The sequence below is a fragment of the Salvelinus fontinalis genome, chromosome 31, assembly GCF_029448725.1.
Source record: "Salvelinus fontinalis isolate EN_2023a chromosome 31, ASM2944872v1, whole genome shotgun sequence".
NCBI lineage: Eukaryota > Metazoa > Chordata > Actinopteri > Salmoniformes > Salmonidae > Salvelinus > Salvelinus fontinalis.
Genome location: NC_074695.1, coordinates 41292754 through 41313437, shown reverse-complemented (window position 1 = coordinate 41313437; position 20684 = coordinate 41292754). Strand labels below are relative to the sequence as shown.

The following is a 20684-nucleotide window of genomic DNA, read 5'->3' as shown; positions in this document are numbered from 1 at the left end:
TCCCTGATAACCTACTGAATGTCAATAAAACTATAATTATATGCTATAAACCATTACAGTAATCCAGATAAATTTGAGCTGATCTGTCTCATTACTTTTGAAGAGCTATCTTGGAGAATGATCTGTGCCAAATGAAAAGAGCAAACATCAATGATGAGTTAAAGCATTACCAGAAACATATTTGTTTGCAGTTTCCTGCACTTACAGTACACTAAGGAATGATAGATTTATACTTTCATTGGACAGATGTTCCAGACTCCCAAATTCCATCTCTGCAGCCTGAGTACTATCATTAGTATGCTTTGGAGGAAATATGTCCAACAACTTGCCTATGGCTCTGTTATGGCTAAAATGCAGTGGTGTAAAGTACTTTAGTAAAAATACTTTAAAGTACTGCTTAAGTAGTTTTTTGAGTATCTGTACTTTACTTTATTATTTATATTTTTGAGAACTTTTACTTTTACTTCACTACATTCACTACATACAGTACAAGAAAATATTGTACTTTTTATTCCATACATTTTCCCTGACAACCAAAAGTATATTTTGAATGATTAGCAAGACAGGAAAATTATCAAAATCACGCACTTATCAAGAGAAAACATGTGGTCATCCCTACTGCCTCTGGCCTGGCGGACTCACTAAACACAAATGCATATTTTGTAAATAATGTTGCAGTGTTGGAGTGTGCCCCTGGCTATACATACATTTTAAAAACAAGAAAATGTTGCCATCTGCTTTGCTTAATATAGGGAATTTAAATGTATTTATTTTAGCAATAACATTTACTTTTGATACTTAAGTATATTTAAAACCAAATACTTTTAGACTTTTACTGAAGTATTATTTTACTGGGTAACTTTTACTTTTACCTGAGTCATTTTCTATTAAGGTATCCTTACTTTTACTGAGGTATGACAATTGGATACTTATTCCACCACTGGTATTTCCTTTCACCCACTGGTTATTCAAACTCAGAGAACTAAGGCTTGTGGAGGCCAACAACAACAGGGTATGTCATGTCCACAATACATATTCACAGAAAAGTTTGATATTTTAGTGTATTTGGTCAAAGCACATAGAAGGTTGGTTCAACACCAGGTGGTGATTTCTTCGGTATTGAGGCAGCAAGTTTGTGAGAGAACACCCACACGCAGAGGTGGGATCTCAACTCCTGGACCTGTATCCTGTTTTACATCTCGTAAGGGATATTATTCATTTCCAGCTCAGGAAACTATGTCACACACACCCTGAATGTAAATGACACTGGTGTCTAGATCAACCCAAGGTACTGGAATCACCCAGCCAATGAATGACTTATGTGGCGACTTAGGAATGTCAACGCACAACGTTTAAAAAAATCCTTTTAATTTGATTCTTTCTAATATCCATGTGTTCATTATGCATTTTTAAACAAATCAAATATTTCCACGAACATCAGATCTGACCGTTTTATGCATAATTATTAATTGTGTAACTTTTCCACAACGTTGGTTTTTCACCCTAAGAACAACCAGAGCTATGGTTTATAATTCATGATGATTTATCATACCAAAACACTCAATCTTAACAAAACACAATAATCAGCTTAGTAAAGGAAGAGAGTTTAGCTGTCATTGCAGTTCAATTGAAGTAAAATTCTCCATCATTCTCTGTCATCCCAAAATATGAATAAAGGCAGGTGGTAGTCACACTACATTTCCTTTGGGCCAGTTGACCTAGGGATCACACAAAGTCACAGCGCCATCATCAGTCATACTGTAGCTATTGCTCTATGAAACATCAGGATGATCTCCCCTAAAATGTGTCTATATTTGTATCCCTACACTTTCAGGGATACACTGACTCAGAACAAAATTCATGAAGGAATTTAGATGGAGATGACAATGAACGAGAAAGGGAGGAGGGAGACAAGTGGGCATGGCCACTGAGTTCATGCTGTGCAATTTAAGAAAGATGTTGCTGCTGTCATTGTTCATGTGGCAGCATGGGGTAATTCCAGTGTCTGGGAACTTCAGCGATTCCTGCAGCTTGGTGGCATACAACAGGCGAGTGGAGAAAGGGCAACCATGAGGGGTGGATAAGACAGGTATTCACATCACAGCAAAGCCATTCCTCACCTGCTTGTAAACTCCCAAAACAAACCAGGGGTCTCCATTGGCCATTGTGCAAAATGGTAGCTAACCTTCAACACTATGGAGCAAGATCTCAGTGAAAAATCTTCCTTAGTGAGTAACTGAAAGGCAAAGACAAATGTGGGTGGTCCCTTGATGTCAACTGTGTTAATCTACAGTGACAAAAAGGAAAGATGACTCATCATCATTGTGACCAAGGGGTGTCCTTTCTAGGTCCACCTGGGCACCGTGGGCCTACTTCATGAAATTCCATATACTCTCTACACGCTAATGATGACTCATTGACACTATACTGTTCTGGGAAGTAATGTCCACTGGGAACTAAGCTTTCCTTTTTGAGGAGGTGACTTATCCATTACAGGATTCAGTTCCAAATTGGTAGTGAACACCACATAGTATAGTACTGGCTCAACTATTTACACTTGTTTTAAAGTTTTCCAGAAAACACTCGCCTAACAAAATCTTAAGCAGGGACAACAGAGCGATGTCTTACTTAAACAGGAAGCTACCATAGGGAACTAGGCTACCTATTTAAATTGTTTGGTAGACCAATTAACATTGCAATTGTAATTGTAATTGTCAATTTGGTCAATAAAAAAGTATTTCACATTTAAAAATGAAACTGGATTAAGTTTTCGTTTCTGATTCGTACTCATTCAATATAGTTCAGTCCCGAAATGCAAATACAAACAGGACAGAAAGAACATCTCACATTGGTCTTGCTAGAGGAAAAAAGTGTCAGTTCCTATTCACTCTGCTCTGCCTGGCATTGAGGTAGTTAACTATGACATGATTGGCTTGGTCAGAGGTAGCAAGAATGGGACAAGCGCCTTCAACAGTAGAGCTCAGAGGAAGAAGAACAAGCTCATAACACCTGCCAGCACTAATTTAACGCAAAATTCTAATATTGCCCGGATTTGTCATTCCGACGTTTTCAGAGGAGGATTTACTGGTAAATGGAAACGTAAGAGATTTCTAAAGCATCACGTAATTCCTATTGACTATAATTAAAGGAAAAACTTTTTGACAACTTACGAAACCTTAACAAAGCAGCGAAGCCGAATTACAAGTTGCCTTACAGAGATACACATTTTCTACTTTTAGTTTGGAAGTCTACTCAACGCCACGGAATGTGAAATCTAGTCTACTGTCCATCGACATCGCCGGCAGAGCCAACCTGCATTTCAAGTGAGTTTAATACTAATTTATTTTTAGAGCACGTTTGTGTCACAGAGAAAGGCCAATTGTTGTCGTGAAAACGAGTCTACTTTTCTTGCAATACCATTGTGTAATGCATATTGGCCTGTGGCATCTTCAGTCGCAGTTAGAGCGCGCTAGGCTTACGCTATAGGTTACAAGGAGTCCAACAATTTCTAAAGCTTTATAGGTAACGTTATAACTCATAACATCCTCACGATTCAGAAATAATGTCTTAGTCAAGTCATACTACAGAAACGGTGTTATAAAAAAAGGTGTAGGCTACGTGTACTGCTTTGCCAAATGTTCCAAAACCCTTACCATCCTAGCATGCGTTTGCTTATGAATTATTTATTTATGAAGCAGCTATAAAGACATTAGCAATAACGAGGTTATAAAGGCTTTATTAAAAACGTGGTTCGACGTAAGAGTTTTTGCCCCATCAGCCTCCCTCAAAATGATACAATTATGGCAAATGATTCCACATGCTCTGATGTTTCCTCATTCCACATTTGCAAATATGCCTACTTTCCTGATGGGGCTTTTATTAGGCTCTCTATCATCTCATTTTAGGTTTACTGATCTGATTGATAATGTCGGTATGAAATCCCTCCCCACATGGCAGGCAAACTTCTGCCTGAGTTGATTATTTCTTATTTTCGTTACAAACTCCTGAGCCAACTTTTTGAGGACCAGAGATGAGGTTTCAAAATGCACATGATATGTTTCCCGCTTAGTGGGCCTATGTATAATTCATACTCTGCTTTCCTGGCTGAAGAGCTTCTGCATAATGTATTTTAAGTTAAAAGCACAACACTTTTTATGACCTAGGGGTAAATCCATTTGAATTCAATCACTTTTTGACAGCATCCCTTTTAATTTAAACATAACTTTCCATACATGTTTGCTCATGGAAGAAGTAGTCAGAATGTGACTTTTTGGTAGAGCCCCACCGATAAGGGATTTTTGGATCCGATACCGATTTTAGAGTGGAAATATTAACCAATAACTGATATATTTGCCAATATATTTAGGAGCACCAGAAAGACACATTTTTTTAATTGAAAAACAGTGTGTTACTCTAGTGAAAGGAGAATAAACTGAAGATTCCAGCAAATAACGTGCCTCTGAAGACTGAACTGCCTCATGCTAGCCAGCTGGAAAACAACAACATAGGACACATTTTCAATATATTGATATTTAGGTATGTTTTCATCGATTGTAAGGCTGTAGCCACTGCGTTCTGGTAGTTGTCACTTGAAAGGAAAAACAGCAATCACTAAATTTACAGCTGGCACAGCGATGCGTCTTGCCCCAAGCATTGCCCCAGTGAATGGTCTTTGCGCCCCCCCTGGATCCTTGGGATGTCCATTTCCCATTTGAAGTTGACATTTAAAAATGGTCACGGTAAATGGTCAGACACACGGTAGGATTGTCAAACGTTTGTCAATCTGTCAATCTCTTTTGTGTTCACACAGCAAAGACCTTGGAAGTCGCCAGCCACTCAGCCTTGTTAAAATACTCCAAACCAGAAGGTGGCAGTAGCGTTGTTTGGCAATGCATATCCGTGCGTGTTGCTTATGGTTTAGATTCAAAGCTTTCTGCGCTAAGGCTGCTATTTTGTAGAAAGCCCTTTTTGATACTAGCCAGATGGCCACAATCACCTTTATCTCTTGAACGTTTTGGCATTCAGGTCCAAAAAGTCACTTTCTGAGCACAATGGGCAAATATGTATGGAAGGTTTCATTCAAATCAAAAGGGGTGCTGTCAAAAAATGTTTGATTTCAAATGGATTCACCCCTATGGTCTCTGATTCACCCCTATGCTATCTGATTTATCCCTATGCTATCTGATTCACCCCTATGCTATCTGATGCACCCCTATGCTATCTGATTCACCCCTATGCTATCTGATTTACCCCTATGCTATCTGATTTACCCCTATGCTATCTGATTCACCCCTATGCTATCTGATTCACCCCTATGCTATCTGATTTACCCCTATGCTATCTGATTCACCCCTATGCTATCTGATTCACCCCATGCTATCTGATTCACCCCTATGCTATCTGATGCACCCCTATGCTATCTGATGCACCCCTATGCTATCTGATTCACCCCTATGCTATCTGATTCACCCCTATGCTATCTGTCCATGCTCAAATAATGTCAGCACATATTATTATCCTCTTAGCGAGACTATTATTAGAATAGGGCCCACTCTCATAGTGTTGTTTGTGTAGTGTTTAATCTAAGAGATAAATGCAGGATGTGTTCAGTGTAGGCCTACTAGTTGTTCACAAGTTTTGTGGTCCTGTGACACGTGGTCATGTTGCAAGTGTTTCCCCTACCTGCACACTATCCCACATGACACTGGAAACTCTACACTAAGACCTTATGAACAAATGACATGAAGCTGAAAAAACACAAGCATGGACACACTGTAATTTCTGACATGGAAATATATATTCTACACTTACTGCTCCTCCTTTTTTTAGTGCGTCAAACAGTGGTCTAGCGTTGTGGTAGGAGCGAGGGCCTCGACAAATACATGAGGAGAAAACATGGAAAAGCTCTCAGTGGTTTTCGCCCTTTGCAGCCATGGTTAAAATATTAAAGGATAGACACAAGGACATCTCTTTAGTGAAATCATAGAATGTTTTTTCATTTTAAGTGTATGGATGAAAATGGGGGAAAAGAAAGTTATGGTAGATTTGCTAACACGTGCAATCCAGGGAAAAGGTCTGTGAGTGGTGAAAAGGCAGATTACGGTCCTTAAATGGATGTTTACCAACATTTACAACATTTACCAACATTCGTTCTATAATTGTCTTTGCCTTTAGAAATATGTCAATATGGTAAGGTTGGTATGGTAAGATTTAGAAAACATGAAAGAAAACATGAAAGAAATCATACAGTAGGTTATTGGAATGTACTATTAATGATGGAACTTCGGTCACAGTGAGTTTGAAGAAAAAAGATTATAGGACTATTAAAGAGTATTAAATAAATCAAGCTTATGATAAAGGAAAGGCTCTCTGAAGCTTTTAATGTGCATTATTTTCATAACGAGCGTTAAAAAGAAAAAGTCCATCTCTGTGTGATCATTCATCTCTCTTGTTCACATGCACGTCTATGTGCATACTGTATTCCTCTTACCTGAACCGATAACTTTGACCTTTCTTTAGCCTGCCTGTCTGTATAGTTTATACTCCATCTCTCATCTTGAGCCTTGCTTGACTCATTTCTGTTGACCGCCATTCTGTTTCCTAAAACTTGATCTCCCCTACTCTTTGAAATAGAAACAGGCTATGTAGGCTCTCATACTCCAGTGTGGATTCATTTCATTTTGCAACACCACCTATCCAACTGTGACTTATCCTTGAGTCCTGGCACAGTCACCTGGCAGAGGTTGGTTGAGCGACAGTTTTCATTGCTACTGTGTATAATTGGACAGCTCCTAAGTCCTGTTTGTCCGACTCCTAAGGATGTGCATAATAGCTCTATTTTTATTTGAGATTTACCTTTAACTTTTATCTTAGTGTTTGTCTTATCTCTTAAAAAGAGATTGCCATAATATCTCCAAGTAATTCACAATACCTGTGAATTAGATAGACAGGTGACAATGTAAGAAGAAAGGGAGAGAAGAGAAATCTGGCTGACATCTTGCAGTAAATGGTCAAATTATATTTTGGATGGTGTAATTTACAGTGGCACATGCTGTATAATAATGGTATTATGCTTTTAAATGTAATTTTCAGTTTAGGGGGAATCTCTGCATTTACAAGCTTTATTGATGGAAATATATGCTTTATTGCAGGGATTGAACATTCGTAGGTTCACTGGGAAATATGAATCCCTACTCTGAAACCCTAGTAATAACTATGTGTTATATGTCTCAGTTGTCTATTGTACTTGTTTTTGTAAATCACTTTGCATTGCATGTTTGAAGGTGATATACTAATGACGTTGTTATTGTGGTAAGTAAAACTTTACATAAAGCAGAGAGGTATAGTATAATACTGCATTACTTGTTATAACGACATATGAGCCTTTATAATGTCTTATAATAATGCTTAAAATGTATTATGTATCTTTATGTAGCAGAATTGCAACTAAGCATGTTCATTAATTGTTCCATCTTGACATTTGATGTAAGAGAACAACTGGAGGGAACTTCAGTGCATCAGAAACCCACCACAAAGCTGGTATCATGTAGATATATGTTCAGATAGGGACCTGGCTATTGTTCATCATCACTTTCTCTGACACTCTCCGTTCCTTAAATTTGGCGTCAAGGATTTGGTGCATTCAAGAAGTTGCCAGGCTCCAACTCACCACAAATACAACTGGCCTCTTGAGACGGTTGTCATGACATCCTCAGTGAGTTTTGCTGGTGTAATATGAGGGCCAGCATGGGCCCTAGAGGTCAAGAGGAGGGGGAAGTGGGGAAGAGAGTGATAATTGGTGATATCAGTGAGTGTGGCAGACTTAAAATACATAGGCCCGCTACTGTTGGTGCCATTATGAGTCTATATTATTTTTATGAGCAGTGCCATCGTTAAATAATTTCTGAAACGTGATTCTCGGTTTTGTGCCTTCTTTTTTTCTTATAAAAGACACTTTCAATTACTACAATTATTGTGACAAATCTTTAAGAACACAAGACCTAAGATATACTAGGCTGTATGATGCCGACTTTGGAATTAAATATTTTTTCATTACTCCAGACATTGTGCCAGCTCTGGTCTCTTGGCCCTCTCTTGGCCCTCCCACCGTGAAGCATGGAGGAGGAGGTGGGATGGTGTAGGGGTGCGCGCTCAGCCCTGTCCAAGCTCTTCTCTGTCCTTGCACCCTAATGATGGAACCAGCTCCCCCCCTGAAGCTACGACAGCAGAGTCCCTTACCCTCTTCTGAAACCCTACCTCTTCAAAGAGTATCTTAAATAATCCCATAGCTAAATAACACTCACACTTAATTTTTTATGTACTTTATTGAAGAAAAATGTACTTACTATGATTGTGATATGTGGTTGTCCCACCTAGCTATCTTAAGATTAATGCACTAACTGTAAGTCTCTCTGGATAAGAGCATCTGCTAAATGACTAAAATGTAAAAGTACTTTTTTTTGTACCCACAAATTTGACCTCACCACATCAAAGACATTGGGTTTTTCTCAAAATGCATACTACTGTGCTCCGAGCATGCAAATTAGAGTATGGGAGGGTCGGAGTATGAGTCCAAATCAAAGTATGCTCAACAGAGTACGGAGGGCACTTCTCGAATGCGTATTCCGTTTGTACATTTTTTGAAGCATGCATCAACGGAAAGTATTCAAAGAAATATTACGCAATCACGTAAAAATGTTGCACATTTTCTTGAAGTTAATGGCGGCCATTATTTGCGCTGAAGCGAGAGAAAATACACTCCCGGTTTTAGGAATGAAATGTTGCCTATTCACATCTCATATGTTGCTTGACTACAATATTTTATCTTAATATGTTAATAGTACATGCTGTGTTATTTGTGACATGGTTACCTGCCTACAATACGCACTGTAGTGTGAGTAGGTCGTAATCTCATACTAAGTCAATAGAGCTAACTGGCTAGCTACTACTGTTAGCTATCCAGATAGCCACAAATAATTGTTAGCTAGCTACACACGAATAATTGACATCTACCTTTGATAAAATTGGTTTTCGGTCATTTTTGTCTGTTTTCACATATAGCTAGCTGATAGTTATGAAGTAAAATGTTTGCTTTGTGTATATCTTGTTTCGTCTCTATTGCCATTGTCCTGGCTAGAAGAAGTAAGGTTCAGTGAATGGGGAAGTCGGTAGTAAGTCAATAGGACTAACTGGCTAGCTAGCTAGCCACAAATCATTTTTAGCTCGCTACCCACAAAGAATTGACATCTACCTTGCATAACATTCGTTTTAGGTCATTTTTGCCTGTTTAACGAGCTATCTGTCTAGCTAGACTACAATTCACATATCTAGCTGATAATTATGAAGTAAAACATTTGCTTTGTGTATATTTTGTTTCGTCTCTATTGTTGCCATTGTTCTGGCTGGAAGAAGGTTCAGTGAATGGGGAGATGCAGCGTGAGTTAATACAGTAGGGGGAGTGCGAGTGCTTCTCAAATTAAATGTTTTATGCTTTCTCCACACTCTCGTCCTCACAAGAACGTACTCAAGAGAACATCTTCGGATAATGCACTTGGAGCATGAGAGTGTGCAGCACGGTAGTATGCATATTGAAAAACACCCAATGTGGCCATGAAAAAGACAAGTAGCTCTCTGGTGAGGAAGGGCAGAGTTCTTTTTTATTATCAGTGTACGTCCACTGACAGTGAGAGATAGTATCAGACTGATTATATACTATTAATAGCATATAAATACTGTATACTGCCAGCACAAAGCACTTGTGCATGTCACCAAGACTTCAAAAGCAGAAGCACCTGACTGTTAAACCCCCTCCCTCTCCTCTCCTTTACCCTCCTTCCTAAATCTGGTGCCGCTTTTACAGGGAATGGCACAATACAGGGGCGTCATTGACAGCGGGCAAGGGGAGCTAATCCATGCAGCTGTCAACCCGCGGGGTATGAAGGCTCCATTCTGAAGATTATTGGCCCCCTGCCAGAAATAGAGCCAGTCTTTTTCAGACAAGCATGGAGTAGCGGCATGGACGGCCTGGTGCTATGCCTACTATATCCACTGTACTTTGACTGAAGTGCATTTTGGGAACCCAATGCACCATTCTTAAATCTTTTTACAGAGTGAAGATGTAGCCAGTGATAGTAGGACTCTAGAGAGGCATTTATCATGACTGGTGTCTCTGTGTCTCACTTTGATTTGCTCACTTGTTCACTGGTCTCTTGGCCCGGAGACGGAAGTGCTTGTTGTCTTGGATTCTTCTACTTCTACTTTAGAGTTCAGTGTTGCATTTTCTAAGTTGTGATTCTGATGAAGCATGTTCTACTGAACATAGAATTCTGGATGTGCAGTGCAGCCTTGACTGTATTGGACTGTAATGTGTGTGAAATCTATATCAAAATAATGGCGACATTACTGAAGGTCTGTTAAGCCAGGATTTTGGTCTGGCAAAAACAAACATGCATGTAAAAATTAAACAAATAAATAATGTTCTTTCATAAGCCAATCCAATGCTGGAAAACAGCGGTTGGGTATAAATAGTAGGGCAAGACATAGTGGTAATTACAAAAGAATCCAGTGTTTATTGTTTAAATCAAAAGAGCAAGCCCATTTGAAAGAGGTGTTGGAATGTGATGGGAGGGTGTCCATAGATCGCCCTTTCTTTTTTTCCTCTCGGCAAAATAGCTCTCTAACGCTGCCTCGCTCATGTTGTACCATTACAACACACAGGACCTCCGCTTCAAGGGATTGAGACCTGGGGGGCTGGATTACCAACAGAGACAGGCGGGGGAGGGTCGATGGACTGCATAAATGTGGGGTGACGCAAAAGCTCCACTTTTGTTCTATCACATAAGGGGGAGAGCAGGGGGCATACCTGTCTTGTCCCTCCCTGTCCATCTAGATTCATGGACACAGCTTGAGTTTGTTTGCTAACAGTGTTTGAGACTATCTTTGGAGCTCTTTTGATGTTTAGGTGACCCAAACAAAAGCAGATGCTAATTTATCTTCTGAATACATTTGTGTTGTTGTTGCTGCCAGTAGGTTTGTAGACAAGCGCTGTGATATTGTGTTTACTTTGCCCAGTTTACTTTGAGTGTCTGGAAATCATTTTGTCAGAGAGTGGGCTTGGACGCAGCAGAACAAACATGCTCACTAACACATATGGCTCTGGTTACACCTGAATGACTGGCGACATTTCAAGGACTATTGCCCAGCTTGCTAGATGCACTGAACAAAAATATACAGTACCAGTCAACAGTTTGGACACACCTACTCATTCCCAGGTTTTTCTTTATTTGTACTATTTCTACATTGTAAAATAACAGTGAAGACATCAAAACTATGAATTAACATGTATGGAATCATGTAGTAAGCAAAAAAGTGTTAAATAACTCAAAATATATTTAATATTTGAGATTCTTCGAAGTAGCCACCCTTTACCTTGATGACAGCTTTGCACACTCTCGGCATTCTCTCAACCAGCTTCATGAGGTAGTCCTCGGAATGCATTTCAATTAACAGGTGTGCTTTGTTAAAAGTTAATTTGTTAATGCGTTTGAGCCCATCAGTTGTGTTGTGACAAGGTAGGGTGGTATACAGAAGATAGCCCTATTTGGTAAAAGACCAAGTCCATATTATGGCAAGAACAGCTCAAATAAGCAAAGAGAAACGACAGTCCATCATTGCTTTAAGACATGAAGGTGTCACGCCCTGACCATAGTTTGCTTTGTATGTTTCTATGTTTTGTTTGGTCAGGGTGTGATGTGAGTGGGCATTCTATGTTGTAGGTCTAGTTTGTCTGTTTCTATGTGTTTGGCCTAATATGGTTCTCAATCAGAGGCAGGTGTTAGTCGTTGTCTCTGATTGGGAGCCATATTTAGGAAGCCTGTTTTGTCATTGTGGGTTGTGGGTGATTGTTCCTGTTTCCTGTGTCTTTGTGTATGTCACCAGACAGGACTTTTTCGTTTCGTGTTATTCTCGTTTATCGTTATTTTGTTGTTTTGTTCGAGTATTCGGTTTTCATTAAAAGGAATATGAATACTCACCACGCTGCATCTTGGTCCTCCTCTCTTTCTCCCAACGATGAACGTTACAGAAGGTCAGTCAATCCTGAAAATTTCAAGAACTTTGAAAGTTTCTTCAAGTACAGTTGCAAAAACCATCAAGTGCTATGATGAAACTGGCTCTCATGAGGACTGCCACAGGAAAGGAAGACACAGAGTTACCTCTGCTGCAGAGGATAAGTTCATCAGTTCAGATTGCAGCCCAAATAAATGCTTCACAGAGTTCAAGTAACAGACACATCTCAACATCAAATGTTCAGAAGAGACTGTGTGAATCAGGCCTTCATGGTCGAATTGTTGCAAAGAAATCACTACTAAAGGACACCAACAATAATAAGAGACCTGCTTGGGACAAGAAACATGAGCAATGGACATTAGACCGGTGGAAATCTGTCCTCTGGTCTGATGAGTGCAAATTTGAGATTTTTGATTCCAACCGCCGTGTCTTTGTGAGACGAGGAGTAGGTCAACAGATTATCTCTGCATGTGTGATTCCCACCGTGAAGCATGGAGGAGGAGGTGGGATGGTGTAGGGGTGCTTTGCTGGTGACACTGTCAATGATTTATTTAGTATTCAAGGCACACTTAACCAGCATGGCTATCACACCATTCTGCAGTGATACGCCATCCCATCTGGTTTGCGCTTAGTGGGACTATCATTTGTTTTTCAACAGGACAATGACCCAACACACCTCCAGGCTGTGCTAGGGCTGTTTGTCCAGGAAGGAGAATGATGGAGTGCTGCATCAGATGACCTGGCCTCCACAATCACCCGACCTCAACCCAATTAAGATCGTTTGGGATGAGTTGGACCGCAGAGTCCACACTTTTTTGGTTAATACATGATTCCATATGTGTTATTTCATAGTTTTGATGTCTTCACTATTATTCTACAACGTAAATAGTAGAAAGAAAATACACTTTTGACTGGTACTGTAAATGCAACATGCAACAATTTAAAATATTTGACTGAGTTACAGTTCATATAAAGAAATCAGTAAATTGAAATAAATTCATTAGGCCCTAATCTATGAATTTCACTTGACTGTCGGAAGTTTACATACACCTTAGCAAAATACATTTAAATGCAGTGTTTCACAATTCATGACATTTAATACTAGTAAAAATTCCCTGTCTTAGGTCAGTTAGGATCACCACTTTATTTTAAGAATGTGAAATGTCTGAATAATAGTAGAGATGATTTATTTCAGCTTTTATTTCTTTCATCACATTCCCAGTGTGTCAGATGTTTACATACATTCAATTAGTATTTGGTAGCATTGCCTTTAAATTGTTTAACTTGGGTTGTAACGGTTGTCCTCCTCCTCTTCATCCGAAGAGGAGGAGCAGGGATTGAACCAAAATGCAGCGGATTGTGAAGACATGATATTTTAATAAACAAGACGGAAAAAACACAAAACGAAATACACTTGGATGATTAACAAAATAACAAACGGAGTAGACAGACCTGGACGACGAACTTACATAAACACGAAGAACGCATGAACAGGGAAAATAGCCTACACATAAATAACGATGAACAAACAAACCGAACAGTCCCGTATGGTGCGACAAACACTGACACAGGAGACAACCACCCACAATGAACACTGTGAAACAACCTACCTAAATATGACTCTCAATTAGAGGAACGCCAAACACCTGCCTCTAATTAAGAGCCATACCAGGCAACCCTAAACCAACATAGAAACCGAAAACATAGAATGCCCACCCAAACTCACGTTCTGACCAACTAACACATACAACAAACTAACAGAAATAGGTCAGGAACGTGACATAACCCCCCCCATAAGGTGCGAACTCCGGGCTCACCAGCACAAAGTCTAGGGGAGGGTCTGGGTGGGCATCTGACCATGGTGGTGGCTCAGGCTCAGGGCGAGGTCCCCACCCCACCATAGTCAATCCCAGCTTACATTTCCCCCTACAAATGACCACCCTCATCTTACATCCACTAAATCTTTTAGGTAACATCGACACCAGGGGCAGCACCGGGATAGAGGGATAGCTCAGGACAGAGGGATAGCTCAGGACAGAGGGATAGCTCAGGATAGCGAGGTAACTCAGGATAGAGAGGTAGCTCAGGATAGAGGGGCAACTCCGGACTGAAAGGCAGCTCCGGACAGAGAGACAGCTCTGGACTGAGGGGCAGTTCTGAATAAATAGCCGCTCTGGGCTGAGGGACAGCTCATGACTGGCTGACGGCTCTGGACGCTCATGGCTGGCTGAAGGCTCTGGACGCTCATGGCTGGCTGACGGCTCTGGACGCTCATGGCTGGCTGACGGCTCTGGACGCTCATGGCTGGCTGACGGCTCTGGACGCTCATGGCTGGCTGACGGCTCTGGCAGATCCTGTCTGGTTGGCGGCTCTGTCAGATCCTGTCTGGTTGGCGGCTCTGTCAGATCCTGTCTGGTTGGCGGCTCTGGCAGATCCTGTCTGGTTGGCGGCTCTGGCAGATCCTGTCTGGTTGGCGGCTCTGGCAGATCCTGTCTGGTTGGCGGCTCTGGCAGATCCTGTCTGGTTGGCGGCTCTGGCAGATCCTGTCTGGTTGGCGGCTCTGGCAGATCCTGACTGACGACTGGCTCTAGCGGCTCCTGACTGACTATCGGCTCTGACGGCTCGGGACAGACGGGCGGCTCTAATGGCTCGGGACAGACGGATGGCTCAGACGGCGCTGGGGAGACGGATGGCTCAGACGGCGCTGGGGAGACGGATGGCTCAGACGGCGCTGGGGAGACGGATGGCTCAGACGTCGCTGGGGAGACGGATGGCTCAGACGGCGCTGGGGAGACGGATGGCTCAGATGGCGCTGCGGAGACGGATGGCTCAGATGGCGCTGCGGAGACGGATGGCTCAGACTGCTCCTGTCTGGCGGAAGGCTTTGGCTGCTCCTGTCTGGCGGAAGGCTCTGTAGGCTCATGGCAGACGGGCAGCTTTGCAGGCTCATGGCAGACAGGCAGTTCATGCGCCGTTGGGCAGACGGCAGACTCTGGCCGGCTGAGACGCACTGTAGGCCTGGTGCGTGGTGCCGGAACTGGAGGCACCGGACTGGGGACACGCACTTCAAGCCTAGTGCGGGGAGCAGGGACAGGGCACACTGGACTCTCAAAGCGTGCTATATTCCTGGTGCGTGGTACCGGCACTGGTGGCAGCGGACTGAGTGCACGCACCTCAGGACGAGTACGGGGAGAAGGAACAGTGTGTACAGGGCTCTGGAGACGCACAGGTGGCTTAGTGCGTGGTGCCGGAACTGGAGGCACCGGGCTGGAGACACGCACCATAGAGAGAGTGTGTGGAGGAGGAACAGGGCTCTGGAAACGCACCGGAAGCCTGGTGCGTGGTGTAGGCACTGGTGGTACTGGGCTGGGGCGGGGAGGTAGTGCCGGAAATACCGGACCGTGCAGGCGTACTGGCTCCCTTGAGCACCGAGCCTGCCCAACCTTACCTGGTTGAATGCTCCCCGTCGCCCGACCAGTGCGGGGAGGTGGAATATCCCGCACCGGGCTATGTAGGCGAACCGGGGACACCATGCGTAAGGCTGGTGCCATGTAAGCCGGCCCAAGGAGACGTACTGGTGGCCAGATATGTAGGGCCGGCTTCATGACATTTGGCTCAATGCCCAATCTAGCCCTACCAGTGCGGGGAGGTGGAATAACCCGCACTGGGCTATGCACACGTACAGGGAACACCGTGCGCTCTACTGCGTAACACGGTGTCTGCCCGTACTCCCGCTCTCCACGGTTAGCCTGGTAAGTGGGCGCAGTTCTCCTACCTGCCCTTGGCCCACTACCTCTTAGCCCCCCCCCAAGAAATTTTTGGGTGGTACTCACGGGCTTTTCGGGCTTCCGTGCAAGACGCGTCCCCTCATAACGCCGGTTTTGGGCTTGATTCTCCGGTCTCCAGCCTTGCTTCCTTGCTGCCTCCTCATATCGCCGCCTCTCTGCTCTTGCTGCCTCCAGCTCAGCTTTAGGGCGGCGATATTCCCCTGGTTGAGCCCAAGGACCTTTTCCATCCAGCTCGTCCTCCCAAGTCCAGTAGTCCTGTGTATAATCCCGCTCGAACATCCGCTGCTTGGTTCTGGAGATTTGGTGGGTGGTTCTGTAACACTTGTCCTCCTCCTCTTCATCCGAAGAGGAGGAGCAGGGATTGAACCAAAATGCAGCGGATTGTGAAGACATGATATTTTAATAAACAAGATGGAAAAAACACGAAACGAAATACACTTTGATGATTAACAAAATAACAAACGGAGTAGACAGACCTGGACGATGAACTTACATAAACACGAAGAACGCATGAACAGGGAAAATAGCCTGCACATAAATAACCGAACAGTCCCGTATGGTGCGACAAACACTGACACAGGAGACAACCACCCACAATGAACACTGTGAAACAACCTACCTAAATATGACTCTCAATTAGAGGAACGCCAAACACCTGCCTCTAATTAAGAGCCATACCAGGCAACCCTAAACCAACATAGAAACAGAAAACATAGAATGCCCACCCAAACTCACGTCCTGACCAACTAACACATACAACAAACTAACAGAAATAGGTCAGGAACGTGACATGGGTAAAATGTCTTGGGTAACCTTCCACAAGCTTCCCACAATAAGTTGAGTGGATTTTGGCCCATTCCTCCAGACAGAGCTGGTGTAACTGAGTCAGGTTTGTAGGCCTCCTTGCTCAGGTCAGGGCTTTGTGATGGCCACTCCAATACCTTGACTTTGTTGTGCTTAAGACATTTTGCTACAACTTTGGATATATGCTTGGGGTCATTGTCCATTTGGAAGACCCATTTGCGATCAAGCTTTAACTTCCTGACTGATGTTTTGAGATGTTGCTTCCATATATCCACATAATTGTCTTTTCCTCATGATGCCATCTATTTTGTGAAGTGCACCAGTCCCTCCTGCAGCAAAGCACTCCCACAACATGACGCTGCCACCCCTGTCCTTCACGGTTGGGATGGTGTTCTTCGGCTTGCAAGCCGCCCCCTTTTTCCTCCAAAAATAACGATGGTCATTATGGCCAAACAGTTCTATTTTGTTTCATCAGACCAGAGGACATTTCTCCAAAAAGTACGATCTTTGTCCCCATGTGCATTTGCAAACTGTAGTCTGGCTTTTTTAATGGCGGTTTTGGAGCAGTGGCTTCTTCCTTGCTGAGCGGCCTTTCAGGTTATGTCCATATAGGACTCGTTTTACTGTGGATATAGATACTTTTGTACCTGTTTCCTCCAGCATCTTCACAAGGTCCTTTGCTGTTGTTCTGGGATTGATTTGCACTTTTCACATCAAAGCACGTTCATCTCTAGGAGACAGAACGCGTCTGGGGCGGCAACCTTGCGAGGGAAAAACGTTTAAATGTTTTACTTACGCTGACCACGGACTAGGAGAGCCCCCAGACTTTGGTAGCGGGCCCTGTCAGTGGCACTGTATTGTCCTCAAAGCAAGCAAAGAAGTTGTTTAATTTGTCTGGGAGCAAGACGTCGATGTCCGCAACGGGACTGGTTTTGTTTTTGTAATCCGTGATTGACTGTAGACCCTGCTACATACGTCTCGTGTTTGAGCAGTTGACTTGCGACTCTACTTTGTCTCTTTACTGATGCGTTGCTTGTTTGATTGCCTTGCGAAGGGAATAGCTGCACTGTTTGTATTCGTTCATGTTTCCAGTCGCCCTGCCTAAAAGCGGTGGTTCGCGTTTTCAGTTTTGCGCGAATGCTGCCATCAATCCACGGTTTCTGGTTAGGAAATGTTTTAATAGTCACAGTGGGTACGACATCTCTGATGCACTTGCTAATAAACTCGCTAACCGAGTCAGCGTATACATCAATGTTGTTGTCGGAGGCTATCCGGAACATATCCCAGTCCACGTGATTGAAGCAATCCTGAAGCGTGGAATCCAATTGGTCAGACCAGCGTTGGACAGACCTGAGCACAGGCGTTTCCTGTTTTAGTTTCTGTCTATAGGCTGGGAACAACAAAATGGAGTCACGGTCAGAGGGTTAGTGCTTTGTATGCATCGTGGAATTTAGAGTAGCAATGATCCAGAATGCTAGCAGCCCGTGTCGCGCATTCGATATGCTGATATAATTTAGGAAGTCTCGTTCTCAGGTTAGCTTTGTTAAAATCCCCGGCTACAATAAATGCAGCCTCAGGATGTATGGTTTCCAGTTTACATAGAGTCCAGTGAAGTTCTTTCAGGGCCGTCGAGGTATCTGCTTGGGGGGGGATATACACGGCTGTGACTATAATCGAAGAGACTTCTCTTGGAAGACAATGCGGTCGGCATTTGATTGTAAGGAATTCTAGGTCAGGTGAACAAAAGAACTCAAGTTCCTGTATGTTGTTGTGATTACACCATGAGTCGTTAATCATAAGGCATACACCCCCTTCTTCTTCTTACCAGAGAGATGTTTGTTTTTGTCGGCGCGATGCATGAAGAAACCGGTTGGCTGTACCGACTCTGACTACATATCTCGAGTGAGCCATGTTTCCGTGAAACAGAGAATGTTACAATCTCTGATGTCTCTCTGGAAGGTAACACATGCCTTAATTTCGTCCACCTTGTTATCTAGAGATTGGACATTGGCGAGTAATATGCTCGGGAGCGGTGGATGGTGTGCTTGCCTAGCAGGCTGCTCCGTCTGCCTCTCCTGCGACGACCGTGTTGTTTTGGGTCAGCATCTAGGATAAGATCCCATGTCCAGGGTGGAGGTCCGAACAAAGGATCTGCTTCAGGAAAGACGTATTCCTGGTTGTAATGTTGGTAAGTTGTCATCGCTTTTATATCCCAAAGTTTTTTTTTTATATACATTTGCAAAATGTAATCAATTTTAGAATAAGGCTGTAACATAACAACATAGAAAAAGTCAAGGGGACTGAATACTTTCGGAAGGCACTGTATGTGGTGCTATTGAATGTCATATCATTTAAAAGCTTTCAAAATAGGTATCATGTTTTCATACAGAATATGGTTTGACACTAGCAAATTATTCTCATTAATGCATGCAGAGGTCATGGTCTCAGTAAATTCAGGAAACAGTTAGCTGGTGTTCTAAACCCTAGTGTTTCCATTCCTATTTAAGATGAATGCATTAATTGTTAGTCGCTCTGGATAAGAGTGTCTGCTAAATTAGTAAAATAGATATGTAATATATATTGTAGCATTTCTGAAACACTTAAATTGTGATGACTACCGCAGCTACCAAGCTTTTTGTTGTTGTCGAAAATGTATGCTTCTCATTCCTTATATTCGCTGAGTTTATAAAGTGTGACACTTTCCTTGTGAAATAGCCTAGAAAATTAGGCTATGCTGCCAGTAACACTTTGAAGGAGGCTGGATCTTTAATTTTTATTTCATCTTCATTTAACCTGGTATGTCATTGAGAAAACATTCTCTTTCACAATAATGACCTGACCAAGATAGGGCAATAACTGTGCAGCAAAGCAGACAGGTGACGACATTACAGACAAAGCAGACATTTTTTTTAAACTCCATGCAATAACAGAAAAAGCACAATACATTTCCAAAACACATATTGCAAGAGGAAAACAACCTTTGACAAAATACGAATAATGAGAAAGCAGACAATAGTTAGTCAGACAGATTAAAGTTTTTTTTGCTTAGCTGAGGCTCACGCACGCCAACTTTTAAATGTTTGTAGTTATTTCTTCTCGAAAAGTAACAACTTAATTTGTCTCTCACCTACTACGTGCCTTGAGTCTTGTGCTTGCTGACAGGCCTGTTGTGGCGCTACAGAAGGAGACATAGTCATGGTCATGGAAGTGAAGGACTTCAAATAGGAGCAGATAAGACAGCAGGGTCTTAACAGCCTTTGAAGGGAGGTGCTGAATCCAGTATTTAGGAGTGCAAGAGCTTAATGGTCAACTCCAAAGTTCACCACTTGGCCTAGATTACACATTGGACCCTAGACTAGCGTGGAGGGAGCCTGGTTACAGCTGATACCGGAGAGGAGCCACAACACACACACTGTAGGACCCTCCAGACAGACATTCGGGTAGCAGCACGCACTTCCTCAAACACATCATTGGGTTCTTGAACACTGGGCTCTTGATTTATGCAATGAAGTCATAACACATGGAGCCTAAAGTGACAAAAGAGACAGCAGAGTAACAGGAGACACAACTCCCTACAACAAAATAAGCTATGTATGCTTTGGATGCATGGTGTCATAGCTCAATGAACAGACTGTTCTCGTGATGTGTAAACAATATGAGTCATGATTGGTTAAATGTCTCAAGACTACGGCACAGGTGCATCCGCAGGTGGAGGGGAGTCTGTCAGTCTGTGAACAAAATATTCCTTCTGTGAGTTGGAGGCCCTCTGACTAGCCAAGCATTTTTAAAATGTGTATTTATTTCACCTTTATTTAACCAGGTAGGCTAGTTGAGAACAAGTTCTCATTTACAACTGCGACCTGGCCAAGATAAAGCAAAGCAGTGCGACACAAACAACACAGAGTTGCACATGAAATAAACAAGCCAGCTGGTCTGCTCATGCTCTGAGGATGCGGCTAGGGATACTTACGGTCTCCAAATCGGCAGCACTGTCCAGGAGCATGTCCGGGAGCAAGACGCCGGTGT

General features: G+C 42.7%; 1 protein-coding gene across 1 annotated transcript in view; it reads left to right on the top strand.

The window, feature by feature from the left end:
- The first annotated feature begins 2989 nt into the window (after window positions 1-2989).
- LOC129830258 (semaphorin-3F-like) overlaps window positions 2990-20684 on the top strand; it is a 98072-nt gene continuing 80377 nt past the window's right edge. Inside the window, exon 1 of the mRNA XM_055892683.1 lies at window positions 2990-3323. The gene's annotated coding sequence lies outside the window, so the exon portion shown is untranslated. The remainder of the gene's footprint in view (window positions 3324-20684) is intronic.